The sequence below is a fragment of the Balaenoptera borealis genome, assembly GCF_965194805.1.
Source record: "Balaenoptera borealis genome assembly, chromosome: 3".
NCBI classification, from domain to species: Eukaryota; Metazoa; Chordata; class Mammalia; order Artiodactyla; family Balaenopteridae; genus Balaenoptera; species Balaenoptera borealis.
In genome coordinates, this window is record NC_138866.1 from 116840002 (window position 1) to 116852745 (window position 12744).

General features: G+C 38.2%; 1 pseudogene across 1 annotated transcript; it reads right to left on the minus strand.

The window, feature by feature from the left end:
* Window positions 1-34: 34 nt before the first annotated feature.
* On the minus strand, window positions 35-6356 carry LOC309624837 (large ribosomal subunit protein P1 pseudogene; annotated as a pseudogene). Its single transcript has one exon. The product of its transcript is annotated as a large ribosomal subunit protein P1 pseudogene (transcript).
* Between the last annotated feature and the right edge of the window lie 6388 nt (window positions 6357-12744).

Below are 12744 nucleotides of genomic sequence, written 5' to 3' on the forward strand. Positions count from 1 at the left end.
ATTGGCCTGTAGTTTTCTTCTTTGTGTGTGTGTGTGTGTGTGTGTGTGTGTGTGTGTGTGTGTACTGTCCTTGTCTGCAAGTTTTGGTATCAGGGTAATATTAGCTTCATCAAATGAGTTGGGAGTGTTTCTCTCCTATTTTCTGGAAAAGATTACATAAATTGGTGTTAATTCTTTCAACATTTGGTAGAATTCTCTAGTGTACCCTTAGTTTTCCATTGTCTGAAAATATCTTCATTTCTCCTTCCTTTCTTTTTTTTAAAATTTATTTATTATTTTTATTTATTTATTTGTTTTTATGTTTGGCTGTGTTGGGTCTTCGTTGCTGTGCGCAGGCTCTCTCTCATTGCAGTGAGTGGGGGCTACTCTTCCCTGCAGTGTGTGGGCTTCTCATTGTCATGGCTTCCCCTGTTGTGGAGCACAGGCTATAGGCACACGGGCTCAGTAGTTGTGGGCTCCACAGCATATGGGATCTTCCTGGGCCTGGGATCAAACCTCTGTCCCCTACATTGGCAGGCGGATTCCTAACCACTGCGCCACCAGGGAAGCCTCCCCTTCATTTCTGAAGGATATTTTTGCTGGATATAGGCTTCTGGATTGATAGTTTTTTTTCTCTCATCACTTTAAAAATGTACTGCTTTTTTCCTGCCTCCTTGGTTTTTGATGAGAAATCCACTGTCATTTGTTTTGTCTTTTCTTAGGGTAAGATGTCACTTCTTTCTCACTGCTTTCAAGGGTTTTTCTTTGACTTTAATTTTGAGAGGTTTGCCTATAATATGTCTTTGTGTGGATTATTTTGGATTTATCCTATTTGGAATTTGTTCAGATTCTTGAATCTATAGGTTTATGGGTTTTGCCAAATTTGAGAACTTTTCATTCATTATTTCTTTGAGTACTTTTTCAACTCTACCTTCTTCTCTCTTTCTAGGTCTCCAATGACAGGCATGCTAGATCTTCTATTATAGTACCATGGGTCCTGGGGCTCTCTTCATTTATTTTTTCAGTTTACTATCTCATTCAGATTTGGATAATTTCTATTACTCTGCCTTCAAGTTTACTTTTTCTTTCCTCTGTTCCCCACCCCCCACCCCACATTCTTCTGTTGAGACCATTCGCAGAGCTTTTTGTTTCAGTTATTTTCCAGTTCTAAAATTTTCATTTGGTACTCCTTTATATCTTCTAATTCTTTGCTAAGACACTCTATTTCTTTGGGGAGATTTTATACTTTTTCATTTATATCAATCATGTTTATAATGTTCATTGAAGTATTTTTATGATGACTGCTTTAACATCTTTATAATATAATTCTAACATCTCTTTTATCTTGGTGTTGACATCAGTTGATTATCATTCCTGCTGGGTTAGTGGTGAAAGTTCTGACTCTCCACTAGGCCTCCTCTTACACCACTGTAGTGGTGAGCAAGAAGGATGACTTATTATTGCTGAATGGAGATGGAAGTCCAGGCTCTCCACATGGTCTCCACTAACATGTAGTGGGGGATTCAGTACACCCAACAGGGATGAAAGTTCTGGCTTCTTACTCAGCCTTCTCTGACACCATGCTGGTGAGGGCAGCATCCCTACTTGGCTTTTGCTGGTGGAGATGGTTGGATTGGAGGTCACAGTTTTTCTGTACTATTTGGCTGGAATAGAGTGGTTACTGGCTGAAAGTTTTCTGCATTGCTAGCCTGCCCCTTCCAGATCCTTTGGCTAAAGAGAGTGGCTTTTATGGGACTTTTATGTATGTGCCTTCTCCTGTTTCTGGGTTGTCAGCTTCTTTAGCTCCAAGTCTGGGATATATGAGGCAAAGAAAGAAATCTGGAGAATGCACTACCATGTCATTTCTTGGGTTCAGAGGTCTTCAGCCAGTATACCTTTTTTATGGTCCACCTTTTAGAGTCTACTTATGTCTGTTTTATATATGATGTCCAGGGATTTTAGTTGTGTTTAAGAGTTTGTACTTTATCCTAAAGACAATAAGAATATTTTAAAAGATTTTAAGCATTTTTAACAAATCATTCTATTTGGCTGCAGTGTAGATAAAGGATAGGAAGGAACAAGACTGGAAGTAGAGGCCAGTTAGGAGACTTCTAGGAATCTGGTGAAAGATGATGATGTTCTGGATTTGGATGGTAACAGAGGAAATAAGTAGTTGAATTTGAGAGATATTTAGGAATTAGGAATCAATAGAATTTGGTGATTGATGTACAAGACAAAGAAAGGAGTCAGGAATGATTTCTATGTTTCTGACTTGAGCCATTGGGTACATGTTAGTGTACTTTGTTTTTTTAATGGCATTTATCATAATTATAATTTTATAGTTATTTGTATAATTATTTGTTTAATGTTTGTCTCCCCTCACCAGACTAAGTCTAGGAGAGCAGGGGCCATGAGAGTTTTGTTCACTGCTGTAATCCTAGCACTTAGCACAATGCCTGGCCCATAATTATATGTTCAGTAAGTATTAACATATTACAGTATATTTAAGAAGAAGCATGTTTATGGGTGAGATGATTTTGGAAATGTTATTTTTGAATATATTAAATTTAAGATGCCTATGAGACATGTCCCAGTTAGATATATTGGTCTAGAGCTTAAGAAATAGCTGTAAATAAGTATTTGGGAGCTATCTGCATATAAATGAAAATTTAAGCCATTGAAGTGGGGGGATTCTCTATATAGTATATAGGGGAGAGAAGAAGGCCTAGAACTAAGGTTTAAGGAACTCTAATTTAAAGAGACAAATAAGGAAAAGGAGCTCCTAAAGCAACTGGGGGTAAGAATAGAGAAGTAGAAGGTATACTAGGAAAAGTATAGTTAAATAGAAGCCAAAGGAAAAATATTTAAAGAAAGAAGGAGGAGTTAACACTGTTGTAACTGAGAAATTGAGCCAGATAAAGACTGAAAATCACCTACTCAATTAGTGCAAAAATGGTTGTGGTAGAAGTGTTGATAAGGAAGGCATATTGGAAGAGTAAGTTGAGATAAGAAAATGGAAATAGAAAATGTAGACAATTCATGAAGTATTTAACTGACTAGAATGAGAGGAAAAGATGATATCTGGAGGGGAAAGTAAAACCCAGGGAAACTATTAGTTTGTTTGTTATTTTCAGATAGGTGAGACTAAATCATGTTTAGGAGCTGATGAGAAGGAGCCAGTAGAAAAGGAGAGGTTGAAGATAGTTAATGGAGCAAATGAGATCCAGAGCATTGGTAGAGGATTTTTACTTTAGATGAAAAGATTTAACATCTCCTTTATTGAAATAGGAGGGAAGGAGAAAGAATGGGTTGAGATAAAGGTGGGCTTATAGGTTCGGTAGAAAAAACTGAGGGAATTCCAGATTGTAGCTTCTATTTTTTTTTAGTGTAGCTTCTATTTTTTTTTTAGTGATGTAGAATACCTGTTGATATTGAGTGAGTTAGAAGGTTTAAAAGGAATAGCATATGTGAAGGGACTAGTACATACTAAGTGCTTAATAAATGATAGCTTTGTGTTACTTGCAGCTTTAAAGAGGTTTTCTATGGTTATAAAGGGCCAGTGCCATATAGCGTGATTTGAAAACATTCAAAATATCTCCTTTATATTCTGGCAAAGTGCTTGAAACTCTATTTTGAGAAAATGTTTACATTGGATTAAGGCATTTTAAGATACTGTTTTATGTGTTCATATTTTGGTTAAATATATATATTTTTTTTTTCTTTTTTTTTTCTTTTTTTGCCACACCACATGGCATGTGGGATCTTAGTTCCCTGACCAGGGATCGAACCTGTGCCCCCTGCAGTGGAAGCTTGGAGCTTGGAGTCTTAACCACTGGACCACCAGGGAAGTCCCAGTGTTAGCTCTTTTTGTTTGTTCATTTGAAAATTCTTTCTTTAGTCCTTGCTTTCCAAGGTGCATATGATAGTGTAAATTTTATTAAGAGTTTTGTAGTATGAGCTCTTATATTTAGGTCACTGATCCATTTTGAGTTAATTTTTGTATGTGGTGGGGGGTAGGAGTTGAACTTTATTCTTTTGCACGTGGATATCCAGTTGTCCCAGCACCATTTGTTGAAGAGACTATTTTTCCCCAATGAATGGTCTTGCACCAATGTTGAAAATCAACTGGCAATAGATAAATGAGTTTATTTCTGGGCTCTCAATTCTATTCCATTGATCTATATGTTTATTCCTATGCTATTATGACACTATTTTGGTTACTGTAGATTTGTAGTGAGTTTTGAAATGGGAAATGTGAGTCCCCCAACTTTGTTTTTCTTTTTTAAGATTGTTTTTGCTATTCAGGGCACCTTGTAATTCCATATGAATTTGAGAACTGGCTTTTCCATTCCTGAAGAAAAAAGGCTGTTTGAATTTTAAAAGGGATTGCATTGAATCTGTAGATATCTTTGGGTAGTATTTCTGTCTTAAAATAGCAATATTCCATCAACAAAGGATGATTTTTTTTATTTAGGTCTTCTTTAATGCCTTTTAACAATGTTTTGTATTTTCTAGTGTAAAAGCCTTTCACCTCTTTGGATAAATTTGTTCCCAGGTACTTCATTCTTTTGAATGCTATTGTAAATGGATTTGTTTTCAACTTGTTCATTGCTGATGTATAGAAACACGACTGATTTTGTTGGTGTTGATCTTCTACTGTGCAACTTTTCTGAATTTATTTGTTAGTTATAGTAGCTCTTTTGTGGATTATTTGAGATTTCTATATATAGGATCATGTCGTCTGCAAATACAGATAGGTTGACTTTTTTTCCTTCTGGGTGCATTTAGTTTCCTTTTCTTGCTTAATTACTCTGACTAGAACTTCCAGTAAATGTTGAATAGCAATGGTGATGATGATGATGATGAAGTGATCATCTTTATCTACTCCCTGATCTTAGGGGGAAAGCTTTCGGTGTTTCACCATTGAGTATGATGCTAGTTGTGGGGTTTTTATAAATGCCCCTGATCATGTTGAGAAAGTTCCAATCAATTCTAGTTTTTGAGTGTTTTTATCATGAAAGGGTGTTTGAATTTTGTCAAATGCTTTTTCTGTATCAGTTGAGATGATAATATGGTTTTTTCATTTATTTTATTAATGTGGTGTATCACACTGATTGATTTTTTTATGTTGATCCACACTTGCATTCTTGGGATATATCCAGCTTGGACATGGTGTCTAATCTTTTTAATATGCTGCTGGGTTCTGTTTGCTAGTATTTTGTTAAGGATTTTTGCACCTACATTCATAAAGGATATTGAGCCATGATTTCTTTTCTTGTAATGTGTTTATCTGACCTCATAGAATGAATTAGGAGGTATTCCCTCCTTTTTTTTGGAAGAGTTGTGAAGGATTGTCATTAATTTTTCTTTAAATCTTTGGTAGATTCACTCGTGAAGCCATCTGGTCCTGAACTTTTCTTTCCTGGGAGGTTTTTGATTACTGATTAAATCTGTATTGGTTATAGGTCTGTCAAGATTTTCTATTTCTTCTTGAGTCTGTTTTTGGTACCTGTGTTTCTAGGAACTTGTCCATTTCATCTAGGTCTAATTTGTTGGCATACAATGGTTCATAGTATTCTCTTATAATTATTTTTATTTCTGTAAAGTAGGTAGTAATGTCCTCATTTTCATTTCTGATTTTAGTTATTTGAATCTTCTCATTCTCTTTCTGTGTCATTCTAGCTAAAGGTTTGTCAATTTTGTTGATTTTTTCAAAGGACTAACTTTATTTTCATCGATTCTATTTTCCTATTCTCTAAGTCTGTTATCTTCACTCTAATATTTATTATTTCCTTCCTCCTTTTAGCTTTATGTTGACTGTGTTCTCCTTTTTCTAGTTCTTTAAGGTGTAATTTTTTTTTTTAAGAGCTCAGCTTTTTATTGAACATGTTACTAAAGAGGTTTAGTCAAAAAGACCAAAGCCCGTGTCATCATCAGACTCTTCAGATTATTCTTTCTTTTCTTCCACTTACTTCTCCTCAGCTGGGGCAGCAGTGGTGGAGGGGGCAGGACCTCCTGCTAGTGCAGCACCAGCTGCTGGGGCAGGTCCACCCACCCCCATATTGCAGATGAGGCTCCCGATGTTGACATTGACCAAAGCCTTTGCAAACAAGCCTGGCCAGAAAGGTTCAACATTTACACCAGCTGCTTTAATGAGGGCATTGATCTTATCCTCTGTGACCGTCACCTCATAGTCGTGCAGGATGAGGGCTGAGTAGATGCAGGCGAGCTCCGAGACGGAGGCCATGGTGCGGGCCAGTGCTAGGAAGGGGCTGCCAGGTGCAGTGCTAGTCGCCGGATGAAGTGAGGGCCTCACCGCAATGCAGCCTTAGCTTCCTTGGAAGGACCAAGCACCTTAGTGGCAGCTGAGGAAAGGGCTAAGGTGTATTGTTAAATAATTATTATTATTTTTTATTTTTTGGCTGCATCACGTGGCATGTAGGATCCTAGTTCCCCAACCAGGGGTGGAACCCACGTCCCCTGCATTGGAAGCACGGGCACCAGGGAAGTCCCTAAATTATTTATTTAAGATGTTTCTTCTTTTTTTTTTTTTTAATTAATTAATTAATTAATTAATTTTTATTTTTGGCCGCGTTGGGTCTTTGTTGCTGCACACGGGCTTTGTCTAGTTGTGGCGAGCAGGAGCTACTCTTTGTTGCAGTGTGCAGGCTTCTCATTGCGGTAGCTTCTTTTTGTTGCGGAGCATGGGCTCTAGGTGTGCGGGCTTCAGTAGTTGTGGCACACGGACTCAGTAGTTGTGGCTCACAGGATTTAGAGCGCAGACTCAGTAGCCATGGTGCATGGGTCAGTTGCTCCACAGCATGTGGGATCCGTCCGGACCAGGGCTCAAACCCATGTTCCCTGCACTGGCAGGTGGACCCTCAACCACTGCGCCACCAGGGAAGTCCTCTTCTTTTTAATGTAGGCATTTACTGCTATAAATTTCCCTCTCAGCACTGCTTTCATGGTATCCAAGACATTTTGGTATATTGTATGTTCATTTTCATTTGTCTCTAAGTATTTAATTTCCCTTGTAATTTCTTCTTTGATCCATTGGTTGTTTGAAAGTGCATAGTATAATTTCCCCATATTGGTGAATTTTCCAGTTTTACTTCTGTTATTGATTTCTTGTTCTTTTCTATTGTGTTTGGAGATAATATTTTGAATGATTTCGATCTTTTAAAATTTACTGAGACTTTTTTTTTGTGGACTGATATATTGTCTAGTTTGGTGAGTGTTCTATGTGCACTTGAGAAGAACAGGTATTTTGCTGTTGTTGGGTGGAATATCCTATATATGTCTGTTAGGTCTAGTTTGATTATAGTGTTGTTCAATTTTCTTTCTGTTCTATTTCCGTATTAATCTTCTATTTAGATGCTGAATACATTATTGAAAGTGGGATATTGAAGTCTCTATTATTATTCCTTCTATTCCTTCAACGTTTTCACCATATATTTGGGAGCTCTGGTATTTGGTATGTGTATATTTATAATTGTTATATCTTCTTGACGAATTGACCCTTTTGTGAATATATGTTCTGCTTTTTCTCTTGTAACAGTTTTTCAATTAAAGTCTATTTTATCTTATAGCAGATAGCCGCCCACATCTCTTTTGGTTACTCTTTGCATGGAATATCTTTTTATATTTTTTTACTTTCAACATATGTATGCCTTTAGATCTAAAGTGAATCTTTTTTGACAGCATATAATTGGATCCTGTTTGTTTGTTTTCACTCATTCTACCAATCTCTGCCTTTTGGTTGGAGAATATAATCCACTTACATTTAAAGCAATTACTGATAAGGAAGGACTTACTTCTGCTATTTTGCTATTTTCTGTATGTCTAATATCTTTTTGTCTCTCATTCCCTCTACTACTCTTTTCTTTTGTGTTTAGTTGATTTTTGTAGGGAACTTATTTTGATTCACTTCTAATTTCCCTTTGTGTATAATTTTTAGATATTTTCTTAGTAGTTATAAAAGGGATTACATATAACATATTAAATTTATAATGATCTAGTTTGAATTGATACCAACTTCAACAGCATACAAAAACTCTGCTTTTATAGAGCTCTGTCTTCACCCCTTTATGTTAATGTTGTTACAAATCACATCTTTATACACTGTGTGCTCAATAATAGATTTATAGTTTTTAAAATGCATTTTCTTTTAATCATGTAGGAAATAAAATGTGGAGTTAGAAACTAAAACTACAGTCATGCTGGCTTTCATGTTTACCCATGTAGTTACTTATACTGGAGACCTATATTTCTTCATACAGCTTTGTGTTACTACCAACTGTCCTTTTATTTCAACTTGAAAGACTCCCTTGCATTTCTTGTTGGTCACATCTACTGATAAGGAACTCCCTCAGCTTTTATCTGTGAATGCCTTAATTTCTCCCTCATTTTTGAAGGATAATTTTGCCACATGTAGAATTCTCGATTGACGGCTCTTTTTCTTTCAGCAATTAATTATGTCATCCCACTGCCTTTGGCTCCATGGCTTCTTACAAGAAATAGGCTGCTAATCTTATTCAGGATCCGTTGTACATAATAAGTCACTTCTCTCTTGCTGCTTTTAAGATTCTCTCTTTGTCTTTCAACAGTTTGATTATGTCTTAGTGTCTTAATCTGTTGGGCTGCTATAGCAGAATGCCATAGATTACTTGGCTTAAAAACAACAGAAATTTATTTCTCACAGTTCTGGAGGCTGGGAAGTCCAAGATCACGGTGCTGGCAGATTCACTCTCTGGTGAGAGTCTGCTTCTGGTTCATAGACAGCCATCTTCTCACTGTGTCCTCACATGGCAGAAGAGGCAAGGGAGTTCTCAGAGTTCTCTTTTATAAGGGCATTAATCCCATTCATGAGGGAAAAGCTCTTATGACCTAATCACCTACCATAGGCCCCACCTCCTAATACCATCACATTGGGGGTTAGGATTTCAACATGAATTTGGAGAAGGTGGGGACACAAACATTCAATCTATAGCACTTAGTATGGATCTCTTTGAGTTTATCATACCTGGAGGTCATTGAACTTCTTGGATATGAAGATCCATGTCTTTAATAAAATTTGGCGAGTATTCAGCCATTATTTCTTCAAATATTCTTTCTATTTCTTTCTTTTTCTCACATCCTACTAGGACTCCCAAAATGTGTGTGTTGGTACATTTGATGGTGTCCCATGGGTCCATTAGGCTTTGTTCACTTTCCTTTATACTTTTTATTTCTGTTTTCAGACTTTTATAATTTTAATAATCTTATCTTCAGGTTCATTGATTCTTCTGCCTGTTCAGATCTGTTGAACCCCTCTAGTGAATTTCTCATTTAAGTATCGTACCTTTCAGCTCCAGAATTTCTATTTGGTTCCTTTTCATAATTTGTATCTCTTTATTGGTATTCTCATTTTGTTCTTTATTTTCCTACTTTCTTTTAGTTCTTTGACCATGGTTTCCTTTAGCTCTCTGATCATATTAAAGATAATTGATATAAAGTCTATGTCTTTTTGTCCAATGCCTGGATTTACTGCTTCTTTGTATGTCTTGTGACTTTTGTTGAAAACTGAACATTTGAATATTACAATGTGGAAACTTTGGAAATTAAATCTCCTCTTCCCCAGGATTTGCCATTTTTGATTGTCTCTTTGAAGCTTCAGTCACCTATGGTTTAGTGACTTTTCCAAATTATTTTTTCAAAGATTATATTCCTTGCCATGTTTTGTTGTTGAAGTCTACATTCCTTTAGCTTATGGTTAGCTAGTGTTTTGACAGAGATTTCCTTGAATGTTAGGAGCTAAAGACAAACAAACAAACAAACAAACCACCTCTCCTAGTCTTCACAGATTAGCTCTGTACTGGGGCAAGCTGTTTAGCCTTAGCCTTCGCTTCTTGCTCGTACCAAGTCTAGAGATTAGCCAGAAGTGGAGGCTTAGGATCTTCTAAGGTCTTTTCTGAGTATGTGTGTGATTTTCTAAATTCCCCAACATACTTAGAAACTTCCCTTCTTTGGCCAGCTTGCCACCAGCATCTTGGATCCTCCACATCTACTCCACAACTCTTTTGTTTTTAGCTGCCTACTTCAACCCAAAATTCCAGCACCTTCCAGCTCTCCAACCCAATTCTACATCAAGCTCTGAGTCCTTCACAGGTCAAAATGCATAAAGAGACCCTGATAAATATTTGTCAGTCTCCTCAGGGTCTGTGTTTAGCAGCACAAAGAACTGGCAGTAGCTTTGGCTCTGTAGATTTTGGGGGGGTTTTGGTTTTTAATATAATTCTTTTAGGCAGAGTACCTCTCCCACTATGGAAAGAGAATTTTCCTTCTCTGTGGAGCGTGTTCCATGAGTCATGGGAAGGGCCTGGTCTCCCATTTGCATCACTAACTGTAGCAGGGGTCAGCGACTTTACCATTTCAACATCGGCTGGAAAACTAATACTAAATTAGCCCACTCAGGAGCAAAGGCAGAGTTTACTGCCAAATACCTCGGCTGCTCTGGACATCTCTGTGTTCTTACTTTGAAGGAATGACTAGGAGTCTGGAGGCAGGCTTCTGGATTTGTCTCTACTAGAGTGGGTTGGGGTTCTTTACATCCTTATTCAGCTCTGCAGGAGTGAGCTGAGCAGGCAACTAACCCTGGGTGGCCAGTTCCATTGACTGGGCTTCCTCAATCCTGGGTACTTTGTCCCTGTGTAGGTGGCAGGAGATGGGGATAGGGCCAAACTTCTTACAAACTTCCCAGCGGTCACTGACATTTCTTGAAGGAGGCAGGGGTTGTCAGATGAGTTTTCTGGTCTGGGTCACCAAGACGGGGTCTGGAGGATGTGTCAACCAGTAGTCTTTGGGCTTCACTTTCAGTCACAAAACAGCCTCCCCTGCCCAGGTTTCATAGATCTGTGCCCGTGTGGTGTTGAAAATCAACGTGGCCTTCAGAAAGCCTAAAATATTACAACTTGTGTACACAGGAGGATGCCCTAACCCACCAGCACACAAGAGCATTTTTAAAAAAACATTAAAATGTTTTAAACTGTGAAATTTCCTAGACTCTCAGTGTGTTAAAATTGGAGATCTACGAGCTAGGCTGACTCCAGCCCCTCACTTTACAGATGATGAGACAGAGGTCACGAGAGGGGAGGCCTTGCTCAGGGTCACCCTGCAAGCCAGTGGCACGACCAGGACTGCCCCAAGTCCACCCACTGCCCTCACCACAAGTTTGGGGATGAAGGTCAACACATTCTCCTTTTCTTATTCTTGCTTCTCCTCAGAGCTCATATTTTGAATTCTGTGCCCATGTTCCTTCTTATCTAGTCCTACTACCACTGCCTTAGTTAAAGCCTCTTGTCCTCTTGCCAGGATGGTGATGACGGTAATAATAATATTAATGATAGCAGCAGCTGACACTGATTGAGCCCTTACTGCTCACCAGGCCTTGTTCTAAACTTTACGAGTATGAACACTTTAAAATCTAACAGCCCTTTGAGGGAGATACTAGTATCACTGTCATCTTATAGATGAAGAAACTGAGGCACAGAAAAGCACAAGGTCATAGAGCTGGTAAGTGGTGGAGCCAGATTTGAATTTGGGCAGTTTGACTCTGGAGTTCATGCTCTCAACCATTTTATTAAACTGCCTTTAGGGGATATTAGCATAATGGGTAACAATTACTACCCTATTTTACAGACCAAGAAACTGTCTTGGTGAGATTAAGCAAGGTCACAAGGCTAGTAAGGAGCAGAGTTGGTTCTCAGACCAAAGCCCTGGCTCTTAAACACCAGTTATACCTCTTCTTGTCATCATGACCACCCTGCCCCCATCAAACTGACAAAATCTAAACCTCCAACAGGAAGGCCAAGAAACAGTATTTTTAACAAACAAATTTAAGAACAACTGGTGTCAGGAGTTTGGGATTGACATGTACACATTGCTGTATTTAATATGGATAACCAACAAGGACCTACTGTATAGCACAGGGAACTCTGCTCAATATTATGTAACAACCTAAATGGGAAAATAATTTGAAAAAGAATAGATACATATATATGTATCACTGAATCACTTTGCCGTATACCTGAAACTATCACAACGTTGTTAATCAACTATACTCCAATATAAAATTAAAAGTTAAAAAAAAAAAAAAGAACCCCTGGTATCAATGGTATCAAGATTAAGGGACTTTGGAATCAAACAGTACAGAGCATGGGATCCTGGGCCTATCACTTTAACCCCTTTAAGCTTCATTTCTCTCTTCTCTAAAACAGGAATATTAGTTCTTTTAAACCATAGCTAGTATTTATCACCTGCTCACTGTTGCCCAGGCCCAGCGCCCCACATGCAGTTTCAACTGAACACAGTGCCGTCCCACCAGGTTGTGGTGGCAGTTAAATGACATAACACCAAGTGTTGACCCGGCATGGGCTCACGCTCAGCAGATAATAGCTATAATCTTAGCCACGATGATTGCTCTTCGTCCATTTTGCGTCTTCTCCCCTGCTCCTGGTTAGGAAGATCCTCACAGTTACAATGTGTGTCTTACTCATTTCTGTGTCTGACCAGGGTCTGGCTCGTAGCCGGTGTCCAGTCAATCTGTAGAAATCTGTTGACACAAAGGCCGAGAGCATGTCCTCTGCTTGCTTCCAAGCCCTTAATGATTTTTTGGCTGAAATGAGCCTCTTGCTTTTCATTTTGTTCCAACTGTTCCCAGTTCTTCCATGAACCTGAGCTATATATGCTTCAGTGATTGTGTTTTTGCTTTAGGGATCAGGGACAGCG